The following is a 23,723-nucleotide window of genomic DNA, read 5'->3' on the forward strand; positions in this document are numbered from 1 at the left end:
CTTGGAGCATCAGCTCCTGAGGATCCTGTGATGTGTCACCAGACCCCACTTTGGGACTGGAAAGCTGATTCCCCAGATGCTGGCAAGACTGTCAGCTGTCAGGTCTCAGCTGTCAACCGTCCCTGGGGATTATCTTGGTCGAAGGTTACTGCCTCACCAAGGTCACACCACTTTCCCCAAAGACAGCTCATATCTAGTGATGGGTCAATCTAGGAAAGAAAGGCTAGGCTCCCTGGGCCTCCTGGGATAACCAAAGGGCCCACCCAGCTCCAGAGCTTGCTGTGGGTGAGTGAAGGCCTTCACTGGGCAGACGCTACAGTCCAGCTTCGCCTCTACCCACTCCTGCTCCCTTCCATCCCCTCCCCCTCCCTTCCACAGGGGTTGTTGTTATTGTTCACTCGCTCAGTCATGTCTGCCTCTTTGCGACCCCATGGACTGCAGCATGTCAGACCTCCCTGTCCTTCACCATCTCTGGAGCTTGCTCAAACTCATGTCCATTGAGTCAGTGATGCCATCCAACTATCTAGTCCTCTGTCATCCCCTTCTCCTCCTGCCTTCAATCTTTCCCTGCATCAGGGTCTTTTCTAATGAGCTGGCTCTTCGCATCAGGTGACCAAAGTACTGGAGCTTCAGCTTCCGCATCAGTCCTTCCAATGACTATTCAGGATTGATTTCCTTTAGGATTGGCTGGTTTGATCTCCTTGCAGTCCAAGGGACTCTCAAAAGTCTTCTCCAACACCACAGTTCAAAAGCATCAATTCTTTGGTGCCCAGCACAGGAGTGGACCCACCCAATGGCACTGCCCAGTCAACAACCTGCCCTCTAATCTCCATCTGAGTCCACTTCCCAGTAGCCCCACCCAGCCCCTGCAGCACCGCAGTCTGGAGCTGAGTTTCTAGACTGTGGGATTTAACCAAATATAATAGGAAAAGAGGGCTTCTCTGGTTGCTCAGACAGTAAAGAATCTGCCTGCAATGCAGGATGACCTGGATTCATTTCCTGGGTTGGGAAGATCCCCTGGAGGAATGCATGGCAACCCACTCCAGTATTCTTTTCTGGAGAATCCCCATGGACAGAGGAGCTTGGCAGGCTATAGTCTATGGGGTGACAAAGAATCAGACACGACTGAGCCACTAAGCACAGCACAGTACAACAGGAAAAGATGCCAAACCAATTTCCAGATTGCTCTACAGCATCTCGTCCTCCTGGCCCTCCTCGCCCCATCTTCTTGTGGAAATAAAACTATCCTTTGTGGTCCAGCTTCATAGCCTGCCTTCTCCATGCAAACTCTCCGAACCCCAGAAGCCGAGGTCTCTCCCTTCCACCCCTTTCAGCAGGCATCATCTGCTTGCATTTCCTAGTTGGTGTGTGCTCAGTTTCTGCCACTGAGCCAGTTTCCTGATCTAGAAAATGGAAACAGTGATACTCCAGAGGATTAAATAAGCAAACACATGTGTGACCCCTGCACCAGCACCTGGTCCCCCCAGAAAGCTCAACATGCCGATTCCCTCTCTGTTCCTCCTGAATGGCCACTCTCCTCACAAAAGGATATTTGTTCTTTTTCTGCTCTTTCAGGGAGGAGGGGAGCAGCAGGAGCCCCCTTGAGGGTGACCGACTCCCCACACACTGCCTTCCACGGGGGCTTGGCTATTTGCAAACAGAGGGTTGATATCACTTGTGGCTTTGAAGATACAAAGGACTCCCACAGCTACCCCTAAGTGGTCACACTACAGTCAGCATGCCCTAGAACATCTAAATCTCTGTCTATTTTTAGGATCAGAGTTAATCTTCTGGCTTGGTGTGAGTTGCCAAAATGGCGGTGGAAGTCTAGAGTGTATGGTGTCTCACTCCCAGTTACTGGGCTGGCCAGAAGTTCATTGGGTTTTGTCAGGGGAGACACACTGACTGAAACCGCCCTCCCTGGCCAGCTACCATAATAACCATCTGCATGAGTTATTTTATGACAGGAGGTCCTGCTAAGGAACACAAAACTAATAAGCCACCACTAAGGTATTCACTGGAAGGACTGATGTTGAAGCTGAGACTCCAATACTTTGGCCACCTGATGCAAAGGGCTGACTCATTTGAAAAGACCCTGATGCTGGGAAAGATTGAGGGCAGGAGGAGAAGGGGACGACACAGGATGAAATGGTTAGATGGCATCACTGACTCAATGGACATGAGTTTGGGTAAACTCCGGTAGTTGGTGATGGACAGGGAGGCCTGGCATGCTGCGGTTCATGGGGTCACAAAGAGTCGGACACGACTGAGTGACTGAACTGAACTGAACTGACTGAAGCAGAAGAGTTTGGGAAAAGTCAAAAGGAGATGCCGCGTGTCCTTCCACCTCCCAAAATCCTCGCTGGCCTCCATCTTGGCTGACAGATGCATGCACTCCAGGAAGGACCCTGAGTCAGAATGATTGGCCAAAGACAACCCAGAAACTAATCCCATCACCATAAAACCCAAGACTTCGAGCCACGTGGTAGACCAGTTCTCTTGGGTTTCCTTACCCTACTGGTAAAATCTCTTGCTTTGTCAGCACATATGTCTCCTCAGACAATTCATTTCCAAGTGTTAGACAAGAGCCCATTCCTGGGCCCTGGAAGGAGTCCCCCTTCCTGCAACAGTTTTTTTGGTAAGATGTTTGGATATACATCTGAAGAAATTGAAGGCAGAAACTCGAGCAGATGCTTGTGTACCAGTGTTCTCAGCAGTAATAATCATAAGAGCCAAAATGTGGGGGAAAAAACCCAGGGCCCATCAACAGATGATCAGATAAACACAATGGGGCATATACACAGAACGAAATAGCATTCAGCCATAAAAGGGAATGAAGTTCTGACACGTGCTACAATGTGAATTAATCTTTTCTATACAGAATAGGCCAGACACAAAAGGGCAAACATTGCATGATTCCACTTAAATGAAATATCTTTATAAGACAAATTCATAGAGACAGAATGTAGATTAGAGGTTACGAGGGGCTGGGGAGGAAGAGGGACTGTGGAGTTATTGTTTAAAGGTCACAGAATTTCAGTTTGGGATGATGAAAATGTTTTGGAAATAGTGGTGATGGTTCCACAGTTTGTGAATTATATCAGTCCCACTGAACTGTACATTTAAAAATAGCTAAAATAATTTTATGCTCTATGTTTACTGAAGCAGGAGGGAAGGGGGAAGGGCACACTTTTGGAGAGAATGACATAGCCCAAGGACACAACATAAACTGATCAGATTCAAATGGGTCCAAGATGACAGACAAGTCAACTTCGACTAGACCTTGATCCTCAGTATATGCTCACTGTGACATGGTGGCTCAGACAGTAAAGAATCTGCCTGCAATGCAGGAGATCTGGGTTCAATCCCCTGGCCAGGAAGATCCCCTGGAGAAGAGAATGGCTACCCACTCAAGTATCCCTACCTCGACAATTCCTTGGACTAAGAAGACTAATAGACCACAGTCGATGGGGTCGCAAAGAGTCAGACACAGCTAAGCAACTTTCACTTTCAAGCTAAATGACACACCCAGAGGCTCCGTGACACTCCAAGGCCAACCATCAAAGACCAAAAAGTAGGTGGTGGCCCAGTTCCTGGAATTCTCCACCCCTTCCCCAAAATAGTTGAAATTATCCTGCCACCCATTAACCTATAAAATTCAGTCAGTTTACTTCAGTCACTCAGTCATGTCTGACTCTTTGTGACCCCATGGACTGCAACATGCCAGGCTTCCCTGTCCATCACCAAATCCCAGAGCTTGCTCAAACTCATGTCCATCAAGTCAGTGATGCCATCCAATCATCTCCTCCTCTGTTGGCCCCTTCTCCTCCCACCTTCAATCTTTCCCAGCATCAGGGTCTTCTCCAAGGAGTCAGTTCTTCACATCAGGTGGCCAAAGTATTGGGAGTTTCAGCTTCAGCATCAGTCCTTCCAATGAATATTCAGGACTGATTTCCTTTAGGATGGACTAGTTGGATCTCCTTGCAGCCCAAGGGACTCTCAAGAGACTTTTCCAACACCACAGTTCAAAAGCATCAATTCTTTGGTGCTCAGCTTTCTTTATAGTCCAACTCTCACATCCATACACGATTACTGGGAAGACCATAAGTTTGACTAGACAGACCTTTGTCAGCAAAGTATTGTCTCTGCTTTTTAGTATGCGGTCTAGGTTTGTCATAGCTTTTATTCCAAGGAGCAAGCATCTTTTAATTTCATGGCTGCAGTCACCATCTGCAGTGATTTTGGAGCCCCCCAAAATAAAATCCATCACTGTTTCCATCGTTTCCCCATCTATTTGCCATGAAGTGATGGGACAGGATGCCATGATCTTAGTTTTCTGAATGTTGAGCTTTAAGCCAGCTTTTTCACTCTCTTCTTTCACTTTCAAGAGGCTCTTTAGTTCCTCTTTGCTTTCTGCCATAAGGGTGGTGTCATCTGCCTATCTAAGGTTACTGATATTTCTCCCAACAACCTTGATTCCAGCTTGTGCTTCATCCACCCAGCATTTTGCATGATGTACTCTGCATATAAGTTAAATAAGCAGGGTGACAATGAAATTACCCAGCTCATAAAAGCTAACCATGCCACATTTTGAGGCCCCACTCACCCTCTCTGATGGCCCACCGTCTGTCTGAATAAATCCACTTCTAACCTATCATTTTGTCTCTCACTGAATTCTGAGATGAAACATCAAGAACCTGAGCTTCATCAGGTCCTAAAACCAGGTCTACAATCTCAGTTGGAAGAACATAGGTTTGAGTCCCAGCCATAAGGGTTCAGGTCCCAGCACATGGGTTCAAGTCCGCATCTGAGGTAAACGGTTTCATTATCACAATTTTTAAAAATATTGTAATATATCAGAAACCACTGGGTTGTATTTGAAAAGGGTGAATTGTATAACGTATGAATTACATCTCAATAAAACTTTTTGGAAAATAGATATTTATTATAATTTATTCTGAGGCAAATTCAAAGAGCTGTATAAAGTAAAACAAACAAAAAACCAATCCATAACTGGACAAGAAATATGAATTTTCAGGTACAGCTCCCCTCGACTTTCCTCCCCCTGTAACCCAGAGCCACTCTCCCACTTCAGGAATCTGAATTTGTTGCCGACAATGTTCTCCCAGGATCTCAGTCATTTCATCTTGCAGCTAAAGACCCTACCCCAGAGTAGGGCAGGCCAGGAACAGTTGCTGTTGGTGTTAATCTTGCTCATGGCTTTGGAACAGAGAAGGGCTAATCCTTGGAGAGGCTGGCTTCTGGGTATGGTTGGGGCTGGGGGCTGGGACCAGGAGAGTTAGGAAGCACTCACTCCCATCAGGATTTGGAGTCTGCTGGGCTGGCTGTGGAGCATTTTTGCACTGAGATGTAAGAACATTTATGTTTTATATGTCCACATCCCTGCTCTCAATTAACATCAGGATCCACACCATCACCACGATCATACTCAACCACAGACCTCAGGTCTTGGGGTGCACACTTCTCTGATAGTATTCATACCATTAATGTGATCTAATGTAAATAGTCATTAGATCTCAATCTGCAGCATACAGCAGTCATGAACTCAGATGCCTGGAAGGTGCAGGTAGGAAACCCAGGTGAATGAAGCAAGCTCCGGGGGAATGTGGCAAACAGGCCAGGGACTGGGACAGCTGTGGGGTTAGCTGCTAGTTCCGGCCGGTTGCTGCTATGGAGAAAGTGGGTCTTGGGTTATGAGCTCTTCTGAATTTTCAAGAAAAGTCAGAATAAGGTTTTTAGGCAAAATTTCTTAATATTTATTTCATTGTTGATAACTATCTCAATTTTTTAAAAAAAAAAAAGAAAATTAAAGTCAACTTCCAGGTCTAATAATATACATCTGTAGCCTGGATACAGCCTATGACCTGCTAATTTTCAACATTAGCTTATAGAATAATCGTGGTGACCAGGAAATGGCACTGTGCTTGTAGTAAGAAAAGCAATATCTGCACATGGACCAAGGAGAACCCGGTACTGGGAGGCTGCCTGCTTTACTTTACTACTAATGGATGAACATTGTGCTGTGATTTGTTTTGATTTTGTGGATATTTTTAACTATCTTGCTTCAACTTCATATTGATTATCCTAACAATGGTTATAAAGAGGATGGTCAAAGGAACCACTGACTTGGGTTCAAGACTGCATGAGGATTCTCAGGAAAGCAGCATTCCCTAAGCACTGAGCAGAACATGCAGCCCTTGGAAATCACACCCTAGACCACTGACAGCCTTGCCTATCCCAGGAATGCATTTTGGGGGCAGGTCAAGAGCTTCAGGTAGATATGGTCACTTGTCAGAGCCACAGTTCCCCAGACTATGAAAGGGGAACACGAATGCCCACAGAGTCTTAGGAGGATTAAATGAGATGTTTACAGATATGTAAAGTATTTGGCCTCTTCCCTGATAGCTCAGTTGGTAAAGAATGTGCCTGCAATGCAGGAAACCTGGGTTTGATTCCTGGGTTGGGAAGATCCCCTGGAGAAGGGAAAGGCTACCCACTCCAGTCTTCTGGCCTGGAGAATTCCATGGACTGTATAGTCCACTGGGTCGCAAAGAGTCAGACACGACTGAGCAACTTACACTTCCAGCAAAGACTAAAGCTGTCCCACCCCTCCCTACACGGCTTCACCATGCTTCCTACTTGCTTACCAAGTTTAACCTAAATACACAGCTCTCTTTGCAGCATCTACTGAGAGAATGGAGACCATTCCCAACAATTAGACTATCAACATTCCAGAAAACATCAAGATCACTCTGAAGAGAAGCACAACTACTGTGAAGGACCCTGGAAGGACCCTGCAGAGGGAGTTCAATGACATCAGTGTAGAACTCAGTCTCTCTGTGAAGAAAAAGCAGCAGCTCCAGCCTGACAAATGGTGGGGCACTATTCAACAGAAAGGGACTGGCTGCTGTTTGCACTCTCTGTAGCCATGGACAGAACACAATCAAGGGTGCTACACTGGGCTTTTGTTACCAGCTGACGTCTGTGTATACTCACTTCTCCATCCATATTATTTCCAAAATCTCTTGGACACAAAATACATATACAGGGTTTAGATGAGGCCAGGTGTTTCTTGTTAAGTATCTCAAGACCATAAACATGAGTTAATTCTGGAAGGAAACATTGAACTTACATCAAATTCAACTGTTTTGATTCAGCAAGCCATGGCTGCTTAAAAGCAAAGACACTAGAAAAATTCTGGATGGCTTCTATGTGTCTGAGAAAGGAGCTGTTTCACAGGGTGATTAATAAGATCTTCGTAGTTGAGATCAAACCAGTTAATTCAGGAAATCAACCCTGAATATTCATTGAAAGGACTGATGCTGAAGCTGAAGCTCCAATACCCTGGGCCACCTGAGATAAAGAGCTGACTCCTTGGAAAAGACACTGAAGCTGGGAAAGATTGAGGGCAGGAGGAGAAGTGGGCAGCAGAGGATGAGATGGTTGGATGGCATCACTGACTCAGTGGACATGAGTTTGAAAAAACTCTGGGAGATAGTGAAGGACAGGGAAAGCTGACATGCTGCAAAAACCGTAGAAACATTCAGACAAGACTTAGTGACTGAACAACAACAAAGCTGTCCAACTACAGGCACAACAAAATGCAAGATGATTCCTCAGACCTATCTGTGTAATTGAATATTTTAAAGATGAAAGAAAAACCCTGTATTGAAAAATACTGGATAGACAGATGTGTGGCGCCTGCCAAACCTGAGCTCCATATCCAATGGTCGATCCTTTTTCTTTCCATCACGCCACACAGCGTGTGGGATTCCCCAGCCAGGGACTGAGCCTGTGCCCACAGCAGTAGAAGCGCAGAGTCTTAACCGCTGGGCCTCCAGGCAAGTCCAGACCCTCATAACTTGACAGCAGATTCCTTTTTTAGACAAACTGTATAAGGTCTCAACACAGTCATGGTTATTGGTATTCTTTGTCTTTAAACAGGGAGAGAGGGGATGTATTTTGGAGCCTGACATGGACAGGTGTGCGCAAGTAGGCAAACAGAGCCACCAAGCTAGATGAAAAGGCTCTGGGGACATTCTAATGCTTGAGAACCAAGGCTTCCATCTTGGTCTCTCAAAACCAGCCAGTCAGCCCTTTCCCCAGGGAGGATCTCCTGGCTCTCAGGTACCTCTATCCACTAGAGGGAAAGAAGGGAAGAAAAATGATATCTGTTGAGCATCATTTGCTTTTCGTCTTCCTTTCAACTCCTTCCTCAAATACATCCCACCCCAACATGTAATGGCCAGTGAATCCTGTTCATTATTCTTTTGAAAGACCTCTTCTCTCCATTCCCACTTTCACGGCTCCATTTGGGCCTCATCAGAGATTGCCTTCGCTCCCTAACAACCATTCCCCACTCCTCCAGGCGACTCTCACACTGCCTGCCCTAAGTATTTTCCTAGGGACCAGAGGTTGGGGGAAGGAGAAGCTAATCCTGTCATTCCCAAGCTTAGACAGCTTTACAGATAGATATTCAATTCCTCTCAAGGAAAAGAACCATTTCCTTAGCCCCATATCCCTCTGGAGCTTCATCTCTCATGTCTTATCCCCACCCCACCAGGCATTCCACACTAAAGCCACACTGCACTTATCATTTCCTGTGTAGGCCAACCCCAGGCACCACTTCATGCCTTTATTCAGGCTATTGCCGCTGGGCCTGGCTTTTCAAGTGGATTTTTACCCCAATCTCTTAAGGCAAATGTCATTAACCCCATCTCTGCAAACAAGGTGGCATGCAAGACGGGACCCTCTTGCTACTATCCAAGACAAAGTCCACAACATCACAGGCATGGACTAAGCAATATGCTTTATGGGGGAAGGCAAGCGAGTCAAGCAAGGACCGACAACAGAAGTGGAAGCTAAGGTCCCTCGGATCCTTCCGTCCTCCCACAGAGAGACACACATGGGCCAGGAAGCTTTGGGGCCCACAGTGCGGGTCTGCGTGGCAATGGAGGCCCCTACCCCAACCACCACTCTTTCTTCACATAGTCCAAGTGCCAGGACAAACTTTACAGTGGTGCCAGGCAGTCTGTATTTGCCTGCTGTCTACAGGAGTTGTTTGAAAATGCCAGCTGCCCAGATCTTAGGATATGAGACACCAAGGTGGACACTAGAGACCCTCCTGTCAGGGAAAGAACCTCTGGGCCCCCAGGCTTACCTGAGATGCAGCAGCTCCCAAGGGAGAAGGCAGGAAAGCCCATCCAGTCCCGGATGGCTCAGTATCCCTGCAACCCAGAGTAAACACCCACTTTAGACAATTCCATTCCCGGAATGTCACTTTAGACAATTCTGATCATTGCATCACACGAGGAAACTGAAGCCCAGAACTCAAAGCACATGGGCAAGATCGCACAGCTGGTAGATGGTGGAGCCCAGATTCTAAACCAGGTCTTGTCTATGATACTGTATCTCAGGAACATCCTTGTTATCCAACTCGTGGTCCTCTGTGGCTGTGTGAAGACCCCATTCTCTCCTGGAGCAGCCCATGGGGCCAGCCCACCCATAAGCACCTCTATGGGAGGGAGAATCTGCTCCCCTGAGATCTGCAGGATGACTGGAGCCAAAGGAGGCCTTGAAGATAACAATAAACCAAGTTCACTTTGTGTTGCCTATCTCCTGAGATTTCTAGATGGCAGGGTAATTTGGTTTTCTCTTTCACGTTGATTTTCCACTTTCTAGTGCCAGAGGCAAACCCTGGAAAAAACAAAAAAAAAAGCCCTATACCAACTCAGGTAAATACAGACACCATTAACAACTTCCCTCCTTCCTTTTCCTAGGAGAGCAGAAACATCAGCTCAACACAGATAATAATGAAGTCCTGCTGTGTGTGAGTATATGTGCATGCATGCGAGTTTCCATGTATATGTGTGTAGATCCTTCTGTGGGATTCTGGAAGAGTTAAATAAATATGTCTTTACCTCTTATGGATTCTGCGTCATCTGGTAGCCAACTTACAGGGGCCAAAGACTATCAAAAATTGTACAACTCTAGTTGAAGGGAAACAGAACCAGAGCAACTTAGACCCTACACTTGCTATCATTTCAAAGTCTCAGAGAATTTAGTATTTGGGGAATACCAAAAGTAACTTAAAGATGCACACACACAAACAAGATAGCTAGGGGGAAGCTGCTGCCTAGCACAGGCAGCTCAGCTCTGTTCTCTGTGATGACCTAGAGGGGTGAGATGGGACATTGTAGGGAGGCTCAAGAGGGAGGGGATACATGTGTGTATATATATATATATCTGACTCACTTTGTTGTACAGCACAGACTAACACAACATGGTAAAGCTATTCAGTTCAGTTCAGTTCCTCAGTCGTGTCCGACTCTTTGCAATCCCATGAATCGCAGCACGCCAGGCCTCCCTGTCCATCACCAACTCCCAGAGTTCACTCAGACTCATGTCCATCGAGTCAGTGATGCCATCCAGCCATCTCATCCTCTGTCGTCCCCTTCTCCTCCTGCCCCCAATCCCTCCCAGCATCAGAGTCTTTTCCAATGAGTCAACTCTTTGCATGAGGTGGCCAAAGTACTGGAGTTTCAGCTTTAGCATCATTCCTTCCAAAGAAATCCCAGGGCTGATCTCCTTCAGAATGGACTGGTTGGATCTCCTTGCAGTCCAAGGGACTCTCAAGAGTCTTCTCCAACACCACAGTTCAAAAGCATCAATTCTTCAGAGCTCAGCTTTCTTCACAGTCCAACTCTCACATCCATACATGACCATTGGAAAAACCATAGCCTTGACTAGACGGACCTTTGTTGGCAAAGTAATGTCTCTGCTTTTCAATATGCTCTCTAGGTAGGTCATAACTTTTTCTTCCAAGGAGTAAGCGTCTTTTAATTTCATGGCTGCAGTCACCATCTGCAGTGATTTTGGAGCCCCCAAAAATAAAGTCTGACACTGTTCCCACTGTTTCCCCATCTATTTCCCATGAAGTGATGGGACCGGATGCCATGATCTTCGTTTTCTGAATGTTGAGCTTTAAGCCAACTTTTTCACTGTCCTCTTTCACTTTCATCAAGAGGCTTTTGAGTTCCTTTTCACTTTCTGCCATAAGGGTGGTGTCATCTGCATATCTGAGGTTATTGATATTTCTCCCGGCAATCTTGTTTCCAGCTTGTGCTTCTTCCAGCCCAGCGTTTCTCATGATGTACTCTGCATAGAAGTTAAATAAGCAAGGTGACAATATACAGCCTTGATGTACTCCCTTTCCTATTTGGAACCAGTCTGTTGTTCCATGTCCAGTTCTAACTGTTGCTTCCTGACCTGTATATAGGTTTCTCAAGAGGCAGGTCAGGTGGTCTGGTATTCCCATCTCTTTCAGAACTTTCCACAGTTTATTGTGATCCACACAGTCAAAGGCTTTGGCATAGTCAATAAAGCAGAAATAGATGTAAAGCTATTATCCTCCAGTTAAAAAAATAAAGAAGCAGACATGCACATATACCCACACACAAAATCACAAGCTGGTGTTTAATCTGTCTTTCTCTGGCCCAGTTCAAGGCATTTCAGGATTTATCTGTATCCCCCACTTTTCCTTCTCCCAGGCCTGTTGTTATGTTGTGCTTAGTCGCTCAGTCATATCTGACTCTTTGAGACCCTATGGACTGTAGCCCACTAGGCTCCTCTGTCCATGCAGATTCTCCAGGCAAGAACACTGGAGTGGGTTGACATGCCCTCCTCCAAGGGATCTTCCCAACCCAGGAACTGAACCCAGGTCTCTCACATTGCAGGCGGATTCAGGCCTAGGCACAGTCTTTTACTGCCCCATGACACAGTACTGGCCTTGACCCTGCAGAAATCTTTGAGCCCTGCCTCTAAGGATTCATGTGTTCCCCTGACCAGCCCCCATAAAGGAGACATTCTTTGGGTTCTGTTATTGCTGGAATAATTTTGCCACATCTGAGAAACTGCTGAAGTGACAGCTTCACCTGTCCATGGCTGGCTCTCTTCTCACCGCTCTGGCAACGTGAGCACACGATGTAGATGCAGTCAAAGCCACGGGAGAGATCCCTGGATCCAGAGAACAGGCTGTGAGATGAGGATGACATTCCAAACAGTGTGGAAGGCATCTGGAGATCCAGCCTGAGAAATTCTGGAGGACGTGCAATTGGCCACCAGCTGCTGAAGATACAGGGACCCGTGGACAAATGGTCTGAGGGAGGGCAGATGATTTTGGAGTCATTTCAGGCATGTACTCTCTGACCCACCCAGACACCAGTCGGCCAAAGGACTCCATGGGTGTCCTCAACCCTGCGGTCCTCAACCTTACTGCCTTAATAATGGGTGGATGACAGTCAAAATATTTACAAAGGGCCAACGTTTTGCCTTTATAAATGTGTGTTTGCTTGCTGAATTCCTAAGTCCAGTGACAAGGCTTGGCTGTCTGAGATGACAGAGAGCTAAGATTCCATTCTCTAATCATCCTTATTTTTAGTCGTGGGGACAAGGGAGTTGAATTACTATGCTATCGTCCCCTGGGAATGAAACCCATCTGTTCCTAAGAATCTTAATGGAAAGGTTAGGCTTGGTTTTTTTTTCTTCCATATCCTCTACTTTGGGGAGAATAGACATTCTTCAAAAACCATTTTCTAAAAATCCAGATTTTCTGATCTGTTTATAATCTCGGTGTGTTTTTTTCCCCCTATTTTATCTTTATCTTCTTCCTCATTGTCATGACTCCCCAGATCACTTAAGTTCCCCCCACCTGAACACCTACCACACAGGGAATGCTCTTTCGAAAAGTCATCTTTCCTTTAATAGATAACTGCACAGAACAGCAAGGAGGCCCTCAGGGGAGGTGGAGTTATCGAGCTCGTCATGGAATTTGGAGAGCAAGCTTGCATTTGGGAATTCGACAGTCAGCAAAGGTGCCAGTCCTTTTTCTGGAGACCAGTCAGTCTTGGGTTGAATATAAGAGTACACTCCTGATCTGCCTGAAGCTTCCATTTGCTGATTTTGACCTTTCCAACAGGGTGTGTTACCACAGCAAGCTTCCCATTGGTTCAATGAGCCTCATTCGGATTCGGATGAGTAATTAATGTGTTTTCTGGCTTCCCACCCCATTCTAATTAGTGTACTTTACCTAACCAGCACCAGCAGGGGCTGCCGCACACTCTCTGCATCCCTTTCTACTGAGTCTATGAAGCTTGTGTGACTAGACAGTGCATGCTAATTGCTAAAAGTAGCCCTGGGAGTGTTTACGGGCTCAAGATCTCTCCTCCCACTCCCTTCCTGCCCTCTCTGCCATCCCCTCCAGTCTTTCCTCTTCCTTGTCAATTTATGTCATAATAACACCTCGATCTTGAGTCATTAAAAAAAAAAAACAACTTTTCAGTTAGTGTCACACCTTTGATCCCATCTAAGAAAGACTTTGATCACACCATCCAGTCCCATCACTTCATGGCAAATAGACGGGGAAACGATGGAAACAGTAAGAGACTTTATTTTGGGGAGGGGGCTCCAAAATCACTGCAGATGGTAACTACAGTCATGAAATTAAAAGACGCTTGCTCCTTGGAAGAAAAGCTATGACAAACCTAGACAGCATATTAAAAGCAGAGACATCACTTTGTCAACAAAGGTCCGTCTAGTCAAACCTATGGTTTTCCCAGTAGTCATGTATGGATTTGAGAGTTGGACTATAAAGAAAGCTGAGTGCTGAAGAACTGATGCTTTTGAACTGTGATGTTGGAGAAGACTCTTGAGAGTCCCTTAAACTTCAAGGAGATCCAACCAGTCCATCCTAAAGGAAATCAATGTTGAATATTCATTGGAAGGACTGATGTTGAAGCTGAAACTCCAATACTTTGACTACCTGATGTGAAGAACTGACTCCTTGGAAAAGACTCTGATGCTGGGAAAGATTGAAGGCAGGAGGAGAAGGGGACGAGAGAGAATGAGATGGTTGGATGGCATCCCTGCCTTGATGGACATGAGTTTGAGCAAGCTCTGAGAGTTCATGATGGACAGGGAAGCCTAGCATGCTGCAGTCCATGGGGTCACAAAGAGTCAGACATGACTTAGCGATTGAACTGAACTGAAGAAAGACTTTAGGGATGGGATGGCAGGTGGGTGGGGGAGCCTTGGGGCTGACCTGAGAGCACAGGTGGAAGGCTGAGAAAGGTTTCAAGAAAGACAGCCTGCCCAGACTGTGACCTTGACCCCGTGCTCATGGAGGAAGAGAGGACACAGCCCAGGTGAGACTTCTTCCAAGTGGAAAAATGACCAAGGTCTGACCAAGGGATGAGCAGCCTTGATGAAGGTCACTCCAAAGCCAATGGCAGGTATTTGTCTAAAATCGTGCTCTCTCCTTTCCTACATCTTCTCACTAGATTCAGTTCAGTTCAGTTCAGTTCCTCAGTCGTGTCCGACTCTTTGCAATCCCATGAATCGCAGCACGCCAGGCCTCCCTGTCCATCACCAACTCCCAGAGTTCACTCAGACTCATGTCCATCGAGTCAGTGATGCCATCCAGCCATCTCATCCTCTGTCATCCCCTTCTCCTCCTGCCCCCAATCCCTCCCAGCATCAGAGTCTTTTCCAATGAGTCAACTCTTCACATGAGGTGGCCAAAGTATTGGAGTTTCAGCTTTAGCATCATTCCTTCCAAAGAAATCCCAGGCCTGATCTCCTTCAGAATGGACTGGTTGGATCTCCTTGCAGTCCAAGGGACTCTCAAGAGTCTTCTCCAACACCACGGTTCAAAAGCATCAATTCTTCAGAGCTCAGCTTTCTTCACAGTCCAACTCTCACATCCATACATGACCACTGGAAAAACCACAGCGTTGACTAGATGGACCTTTGTTGGCAAAGTAATGTCTCTGCTTTTCAATATGCTCTCTAGGTTGGTCATAACTTTTCTTCCAAGGAGTAAGCGTCTTTTAATTTCATGGCTGCATTCACCATCTGCAGTGATTTTGGAGCCCCAAAAAATAAAGTCTGACACTGTTTCCACTGTTTCCCCATCTATTTCCTATGAAGTGATGGGACCACTTCATAGATTAGTGCGTCTCAAAATATTTTAGCAACAGGATCTTCACCTAAAACAAAATTTGGGCAGAATCGACTGTTCAAAGCAGACAGAAGTTCAGAATGTTGTTGTTCAGTTGTTAACTCGTGCCCGACTCTTTGCAGCTCCATGGACTGCAGCACACCAGGCCTCCCTGTCCTTCACCATCTCCCAGAGTTTGCTCAGACTCATGATGTCCGTTGAGTCAGGGATGCCATCCAACAGCATGGCTACTGTTGCTGACCAAAAATCTCGGCTTTCTCTGCCCACCAAAGCCAAATAAAAAATACAGAGACAGAGTCTGGAGGAAATAGAAAGGTGGGTTTTATTCTCAGATGCAGAAAGGGAACACAGTAGGGAACTGTACCCCAACTCTATGAGGGGTCTGGGGCTTATATAAGGCAAGGGCTCAAAGTCAGGAGCTGGTGATAAGGAACAAAGGTGATAGGATCCTGATTTCTTCCTCTTGCATTGTTTTAAAGACAGTCAGAAGCTGCAGCCAGTAACCCAGTAATTGAATCTGGCAGTTTGGTGGCTCTCACCTTCTTTCTGATATGGAACTACAAGGGGAAGGACGTTGTAAGGTAAACATCAGATACAGGATGTATTTAGCATAGAGTCAAAGGAAAATTGTTAATTGTAGCTCCTGCAGAGTTAGGGAGCAGAAAAGCAAAGTTAGTTACAGACATGCTGAGTTAGAAGCGGTTAAAGTACAAACACTAGGAATGTGCAGGCCTGCTCACTGTTCTCTTTACCATCTTTGTTCTCAGGAAAGGGAAAGAGAAAAACTCATTCCTCTTTTTTCCTTCTCACTGCAACACTATCATCAAAAAGTCCACAAATAAAAACTGCTGACAAGGATGTGGAGAAAAGGAAACTCTCATGCACTGTTGGTGGGAATGTAAATTAGAGTAGCCACTTTCGGAACAGTATAGAGGTTCCTCAAAAAGGTAAAAACAGAACTACTATATGACCCAGCAATTCCATTCCTGGGTATATGTCCAGGAAAACCAAAAATACTAATTTGAAAAGATACACGTAGCCCAATGTTCATAGCAGCAATATTTACAATAGCCAAGACATGGAAGCCATCCACGAGCCCTTCAATATGTGAATGAATGAAGAAGATGCAGCACATATATCCACCACATCTTCTTAATCTATATATCAAGTACTCAACCATGATATGAATAAAATTCTGCCATTTACAGCAATATGGATGAACCTAGAAAATATTATGCTTAATGAAATAAGACAAAGACAAATCTAAGACAAATTTGACAAATAAGATTTGTCAAAGACAAATCTAAAAGTATACAAATGAATGTATATGAAAAACAGAAACAGGCTCACAGATACAAAAAACAAATTTGTGGTTACTGAAGGGAAGAGGGAAGGGGAGAGGAGCAAATTTGGGGTATGGGATTAACAGATACAAACTACTATGCATAAAACAGATAAGCAACAAAGATATGCTGTATGGCACAGGGAATTATAGCCATTATCTTTTATTTATCTATTTTTTATTGAAGGACAATTGCTTTACAGAATTTTGCTGTTTTCTGTCAAACCTCAACGTGAATCAGCCATAGGTATACATATATCCCCTCCCTTTTGAACCTCCCTCCCATCTCCCTCCCCATCCCACCCCTCTAGGTTGATGCAGAGCCCCTGTTTGAGTTTCCTGAGCCATATGCCATTATCTTTTAATAACCTATAATGGAGTATGTTGTTGTGTGTGTGTGAAAGTCTCTCAGTTGTGTCTGGCTCTGCCAGGCTCCTTTGTCCATGGAATTCTCCAGGACAGAATACTGGAGTGGGTAGCCACTCACTTCTCCAGGGAATCTTCCCAACCCAGGATCGAACCCAGGTCTCCCGCATTGCAGATGGATTCTTTACTGTTTGAGCCACCAGGGAAGCCCAAGAATATTGGAGCGGGTAGCCTATCCCTTCTCCAGGGAATTTTCCTGACCCAGGGATCAAACCAGGGTCTCCTGCATTGCAGGTGGATTCTTTACCAGCTGAGTTACCAGGGAGTATAATCCGTCAAAAATACTGAATCCATATGCTGTATGTCTGAAAGTAATACTGTGTAAATATTATTGTAATATATTACAGTATTGTATACATATTATTGTTACAATATAATATTTTATATCAACTATAATTTTGAAAAGAAGGGCCGCCTGGGGGCAGGGGGTCCTTGCCATGCCTCCAGCAAATGCAATGGGAAGTGTTAGGAACCACTGCTCCCGGGACCAGCAGCCTCCTTTGGGCAGAAGGACACTGTAATCCTAGCCTTCCCACCCCTGCTCTCCCTTCCCCCAACCAGAGGGGAGGACAGATGCTCCCAAGTAAATGAGCTGAAATTCAAGTAAGAGAAATTCCTCGGGGCTGTTTACTTGGTGTTCCATGCCTGACAGGTTCTCCCGTGGCCTCTGGCTGCATCATCCCTGGGGGTGCGGGGAGAGAGAGCAGGGCGGCGGCGGCCGACAGTGCCAGAAGCCTGGGCAGCATTGGGTGGCAGTGCCGCTGGCCTGAGGAGATGAGGTGTCTGATTCTGCCCACCTGCTTGATCCTTCCCACATCTCTCCCTCTTGCAGACAGATTCCTGGCTCTGTCGTGCGGGGTTTCCTCATGCCTTCTCACCCATTCTATACCAAGTCTCCATCAAATCAGACAGCAGGGGACTTCCATGGTGGTCCAGTGGTTAAGAATCTGCCTGCCAAAGCAGGAGACATAGGTTCGATCCCTGGTCCAGGAAGATCTTACATGACAAGGGGCAGCTAAACCCAAGTGCCGAAACAATTGAGCTTGTGCTCTGGAGCCCTGGAGCTGCAATTCCTGAAGCCTGCGCACCCTAGAGCCCATGTTCTGCAACTAGAGAAGCCGTCACAATGAGAAGCCAGGCACTGCAATATAGACCCAGCACAGCCAAAAACAAACAAACAAACAAATATCTTTAAAAAAAATAAATAGGTAAAAAAATTTTTTTTTAATCAGACAGCAGGGATTTGCAGGGGAAGAGCAGATATGGAAATGTTAGTACAAAGACAGTCTTACTCTTCTTTTTAACTGTTGAGCAGCCTTCAGCAAGCATCAGGCAAAGCCAATCGAAGTCTCCTCCCTGGTCTCTCCCAGGGGCAGCAGGAGGTGTGCCGAACCTGGAGCCAGGAGCCCGGCTCTGCTTCCAGCTCTGCTGCAAACCCTCCCAGTGGTCCTGAGCAAATGTCTCGACTCACTCAACTGGGCTTTCAATAACAAGGCAGTTTCTAAGGGCTCTTCTAGCTCTACCCTCATGTTTAGAAGGTCACCAATGGTTACTGCCTGGCGAGCCCTGCTCTAAGAAAAGGCGTCCAGGAGGCTCTTTTGGAGAAGTTACTTGGATAATGTCCTGCCCCGGGCCAGCTGAAAGAGAGAAGATGCCCAGAACAAAAGCAATTCACACACTGGGCCAAGTGAGGCTGCCACCAGGGAGCTTGTCTGCCCCAAAGGGACCTTCCTTATTGATGGAGGCCAGATCATTAGGTGCTCCTTTGTCAAGGGATGAATACCAGGGTCTCGGAGAGCATGTCAGAGTGACCACAGGAGACAGGACGCTCTAGACAAGGACTGGACGCTGTCCACTTCTCCAAGGCACTCCCACAGACAGCGCTGGCAGCACTTGGACAAGGCACAGCTGTGCCACTGTTGAGACACCTTCCAGGGCTCTTCCTCCTGTGGCCTGGCAGCCAATACTCACCACCTGAGGAGAGCCAGGCCTCCTTGTCTTGTCTTTGCAATCCTAAGCACCTTGAGCAATTGATCTATTCTATTCAGTAAGTGGGTCATGACAGGTAAGGCCTGGGTCACAAATCACGCAACACCTTGAGTCCCATGTGGGGCAGGACTTGCTCCTAATCCAACATGTGGATTAATTCCTTGTGGGTCAACCAGACCAAATATTCCTTTAGTCAGGAGCCCTGGGGACTTCTCTGGTGGTCTGGTAGCTAAGATTCTATACTCCCAATGCAGGGGGCCTGGGTTTGATCCCTCGTCAGGGAACTAGATCCTACACGCTGCAACTAAAAACATCTCACATGTCGAAAGGAAGATCAAAGATCCCAAGTGCTGCAACTAAACCCAGCGCTACCAAATAATTTTTCTTTTTTTTAAATCAGGAGCCCTGCGTAGTTTATTATTAACTAGCAAGGCGATGTTGCCAAATGTGCTTGACCTCTGTCTTGTCTCCTCAGCATCTAATGGGGACAATATCATTCAATCCACTCACCTCCTTAGGGCTGTTGTAGAAAGAAATCAAACGTGATCATGTATGTGACCCTTGTTAGGCATAAACAACGTGTGAGATAAATAGTTGTCTTGATACCCAGTGAAGGGCGTGAGACAGCAGGATGTGGACATCAAGCGCACTGGCTCTGAAGTCAGACTTGATTGGGGTCAGATCATGGCTCTAGCACTTCCTGCACAGGTGACCTCAAACAAATGACTTTAGCCTCTCTGCGCCTCAGTTTTCTCATCTGTACAAGGGAGTGATAATAACAGCCTCTGCTTCAGAGAGTTGATAATGAAGTTGATGCATGTCAAGGGCTTAGAACAGAGCTTACCAGAGTGAACGCTCGATACATGTTCATTATATTAAGAGGAACACGTTCCTCTGGCCAGAAGCACATTGTGTAGGCTCCCACAGCCTTCCTGTGCGCTTGGGAATGAAGCCCTGACTGGGCGGATCCTCCTCCCACAGAGGCGGGCCGGGCCCCCATTCTGCTGCACCTGTGCTGTGGGGTCTCAGCAGCTGCCTCCCACCTGAAAGCCTCAGTCTGCCCCCAGCAGAGAATGACCATCATAATGGCCAGTGGCACAATCATCTGGGTGGTTTATTAGTGGCGTCTCAGAGGGACCCCTTCCCCCTAGACTTCCGGGGTGTGCCCTGAGTGTGGGGGCAGGGGGAGCATGAACATATACACCTCACAGAATCAGGGCAAAAGACAAGTCCAGGGCTGAGGAGCGACTCCCTGGAAAAAGTACAGAGAACTGTTTTTGCCTTAAACACCTTTAAAGAAAAGGATTGCCCAGTTCAAGAAGGAGGGGACATATGGCTGATTCATGTTGATATTTGGCAGAAACCAACAAAATTCTGTAAAGCAATTATGTTTCAATTAAAAAATAAATAAAATAAGGTTGGTCCACTTTTAACTAAAAAAAAAAAAAAAAAAAGGATTGCCCAGCCTTTCCTCGGGCCTTTGTATTCCTGGTGGGGGACACAGAAATCCCCCACCTTGAGTTTGAAATGAGGTGGACCTTTTAAAAGGATTTTAATTTCCAGAATTCAGCCTGTTCCTCTCTGCCAAGCCCTTTACTGGAAACAGCGGTCCTTGACCCCCTGAGTAGGCAGGAAGTGGGAAGGGTGGGCACTCAGCCTCAGTGACCTTTGCTCTGCTGTTGCCAACCGTGTGACGTGAACAAAGGAGCCTCAAACCCTGGGGGCCTGGCCCAGGCTGAGCACTCTGAGCAGCCCAGGGTGGGAGTCTCCGCCACACACCACTCTGTTCCTGCAGCAGTTCTCAGCAAAATTGCTCGGTGACCCTGAGAAGGGTCGCCTCTGGAGCTGAAGGGCAGGCAAGGGGAGCCCCACTGCACTGTGAGTGTCTCTTGTGAGTGTCTCAGCCGCCAGCTGGATTGCCACACTGGCTGCAGCGTCTGTCAGTGACCTCCTTCTCTTTAATTTCTTTTTATTAAAATCTGGTTCATGTACCATATTATGTAAGTTACAGGTGTACAGTGTAGTGATCAGTGACTGCCTCCTTGTGCAGCCAGAATGGCATCTCTGGCCCCGAGTCTGGATTTCCTAACCCCCAGATGCAAGCTGCACATGGTACTGCAGCAGTGACCAGTTCTTGGTATTTGCTCAGGTGGCATGAAGACCTTTATCCTTGAATCAGACCTGAACCAAACTGTGGATTCTGCCAGCCCAGCTTGCACAGTCACCTCCTGAGTGAGTCCTAATGACTGACACGTGTGATCTGAGGTAAGCAGCATTAGAGCTCCATCAACACACAACCCCCGCAAAGCTCTGGGTTAGAAAAGAAGGGTGGAGAGCTCCTGCCTTGTCAGCCTGCGGCACAGGCCCTGACCTTTGACGGACGTCATATTCCTCCAAGGAGGACCACTCTCTCTCTTTACATCAATAAGAGGGTATCGGCACTGAGGTTTTCTCTGTGGAGGTCAAAATACATTCTGCAGATTTTGCTTTTTCCAATGTCAAAAAACATTTTTTTAATTTCAGTATTTTCTGAGGCAAAATCTATGTGAGGTATGATATTGTTATTACAAATCCCACTATACAACTAACCAAAGGCCCAGGGAATCAGAGGAGCATAATTCATTCTCTCCTTCAACAAATATCTGACCAGCATAAGACTAAAACAGGGCGTCCCAGTTGGCTAGTGCTCAAGATTCTGCCTGCCTTGCAGGAGACGTGGGTTCGATCCCTAGATTGGGAAGATGCCCTGGAGGAGGAAATAGCAACATGTTCCAGTATTCTTGCCTGGAAAATCCCATGGACAGAGGAGCCTAACAGGCTATAGTCCATGGGATCACAAATAGTCAGACACAGCTGAGCGACACACACAGCACAAGATTAAAACAGCCTGCAAAGCAATGTGTCAAGTTCCTCTCACTGAAACACAGCCTGTAGTCACAAGATTTGCCGGTTCAGCAGGAGTGGTCAGAGTCCAAGTAAGACCTTTGGAGACCATAAATACAAAACCGATTAAGAAATCTCATCCTAAATATTTAAAAAAAATACTAAATCACATTTTTTTAAGTACGAAGGGATGAAAACAAGGATCTGATTTTTCCGGTGAGGAATATTTCACTAGCAAAAGATCTCCACCCCTCTAACCCTCCCCTCTTCACCAGATTTCTAATCTGGCCTAAAGGGTGGGGGTAGAGAGGGGTTGCATTTAAGGAAGTTATTGCTTAGAAAGTGAGAGATCCTTCTCAGAGGGGGAAGAGAGAGAGACTTCCTTACACTGAAGAGTGGTCTAAAGTAGGCCATGACCATTGTAAGGCTGCTCACTGGGGGAGGGACGAGAATTCTCTGGAGGAGCTGAGCCTGATGCTGTAATCTTGGGGTAGGGAAGAGAGCAGAATCCAACACGGAAGTCTCTGGAAGGAACTAAGGCTGTTCCAGCCTCTGGCAGAATGATCAAAGGGAAGACATGGAGCCCAAGAAGAAAATTGTCTTGATTCATCCAGGAAATGAAGGACAAAAGCAATAACTCAGTTTCCACAGAGAAGTATGTGTGCATTCTTGGAAAAACAGGAGGAGAAACACTGGCTTTTAAAGGTCAGCTTTAGAAGATACTGGGGTTCCCTAGTAGCTCAGTAGTAAAGAATCCACCTGCCAAAGCAAGAGATGCAGGAAACATGGGTTCCATCCCTGGGTCGGGAAGACCCCTTGGAGAAGGAAATGGCTATCCACTGGAGATTTCCTGGAGAATCTCATGGACAGAGGAGCCTGACAGGCTACAGTCTACGGGGTCACAAAGAGCTGGATATAACTTAGCTACTGAGCATGTGCATATGCACTTAGAAGACACTAGATTCACAAGTCAGGGCTAGGTGAGCAGAGAGAAGCGGAGATTAGAAAGCTTTGGAAATAACAGTAATATTTTCGGTTAATACAAGTTGAGCCTTCTGACCTCCAAATCCTGCAGTCTTCAATGTACCATCCCCTGAGATTCATCCTCACTTGGTTCTGCACCAGGATGCTGGATACATCGACGCTGTGTGGGAGAGACACCACGGGAGCCCAAAGGGGGACAGGTGAATCCTAGGGTACCGCTTTACAAAAGCCATTTCTCCTCGACCTTGGATAGCTCTAGAAGAGCGTGACCTACCATACAAGGGGCAGAGAGGTGTCCAAAGACATTCAATTTGCAACTTCCTTGAGGTTTTCACCCAATACTTTTTTCTGACTGAACCCACATCTCCTGCATTGGCAGGCGGATTCTTTACCACTGAAAGTGAAAGTGAAAGTGAAGTAGCTCAGTCATGTCCGACTCTTAGCGATCCCATGGACTATACAGCCCACCAGGCTCCTCCGTCCATGGGATTTTCCAGGCAAGAGTACTGGAGTGGGGTGCCATTGCCTTCTCCGTTAACAGCGGCTAGGCATATTATATTTACTTGGAGCTGGTATACTTGGTGACAGCCTTAGTGCCCTCGGACACGGCGTGCTTGGCCAGCTCGCCAGGTAGCAGCAAGCGCACGGCGGTCTGGATCTCCCTGGATGTGATACTGAGCCCCGAGCAAAGCCCAGTATCTTCTACAGCGGACCTTAAAAGCCAATGTTACTCCCTCTTGTTTTTCTAAGAACACACACACACACACCTTTCTAAGGAAACTGAATTACTGCTTTTGTCCGTTTGTTTCAATTTCTCTCTAAACAAGTTTCTTAAGTTCAGTTCAGTTGCTCAGTCATGTCCAACTCTTTGCGACCCCATTTCTTAAGCTGTTAGGAAAATAGCAGTTCTGAAAGCAGGGGTCCCTGGACTAGCAGCACCAACATCTCCCTGGGGAACTTGTTTTAACCACAGACACTGGACCTGACCCAGATGGAGAGCATCAGAAACTTTAGGGGCGGGGCCAGCAACCTGTTCGGTTGATGCTGATACCAGCTCGTTTG

General features: G+C 46.5%; 1 pseudogene; it reads left to right on the forward strand.

Annotated features, from left to right (window-relative positions):
- Positions 1-6,716: 6,716 nt before the first annotated feature.
- Positions 6,717-7,269, forward strand: LOC113900699 (annotated as a pseudogene).
- Positions 7,270-23,723: the final 16,454 nt, after the last annotated feature.

The sequence above is a fragment of the Bos indicus x Bos taurus genome, chromosome 11 (assembly GCF_003369695.1).
Source record: "Bos indicus x Bos taurus breed Angus x Brahman F1 hybrid chromosome 11, Bos_hybrid_MaternalHap_v2.0, whole genome shotgun sequence".
NCBI classification, from domain to species: Eukaryota; Metazoa; Chordata; class Mammalia; order Artiodactyla; family Bovidae; genus Bos; species Bos indicus x Bos taurus.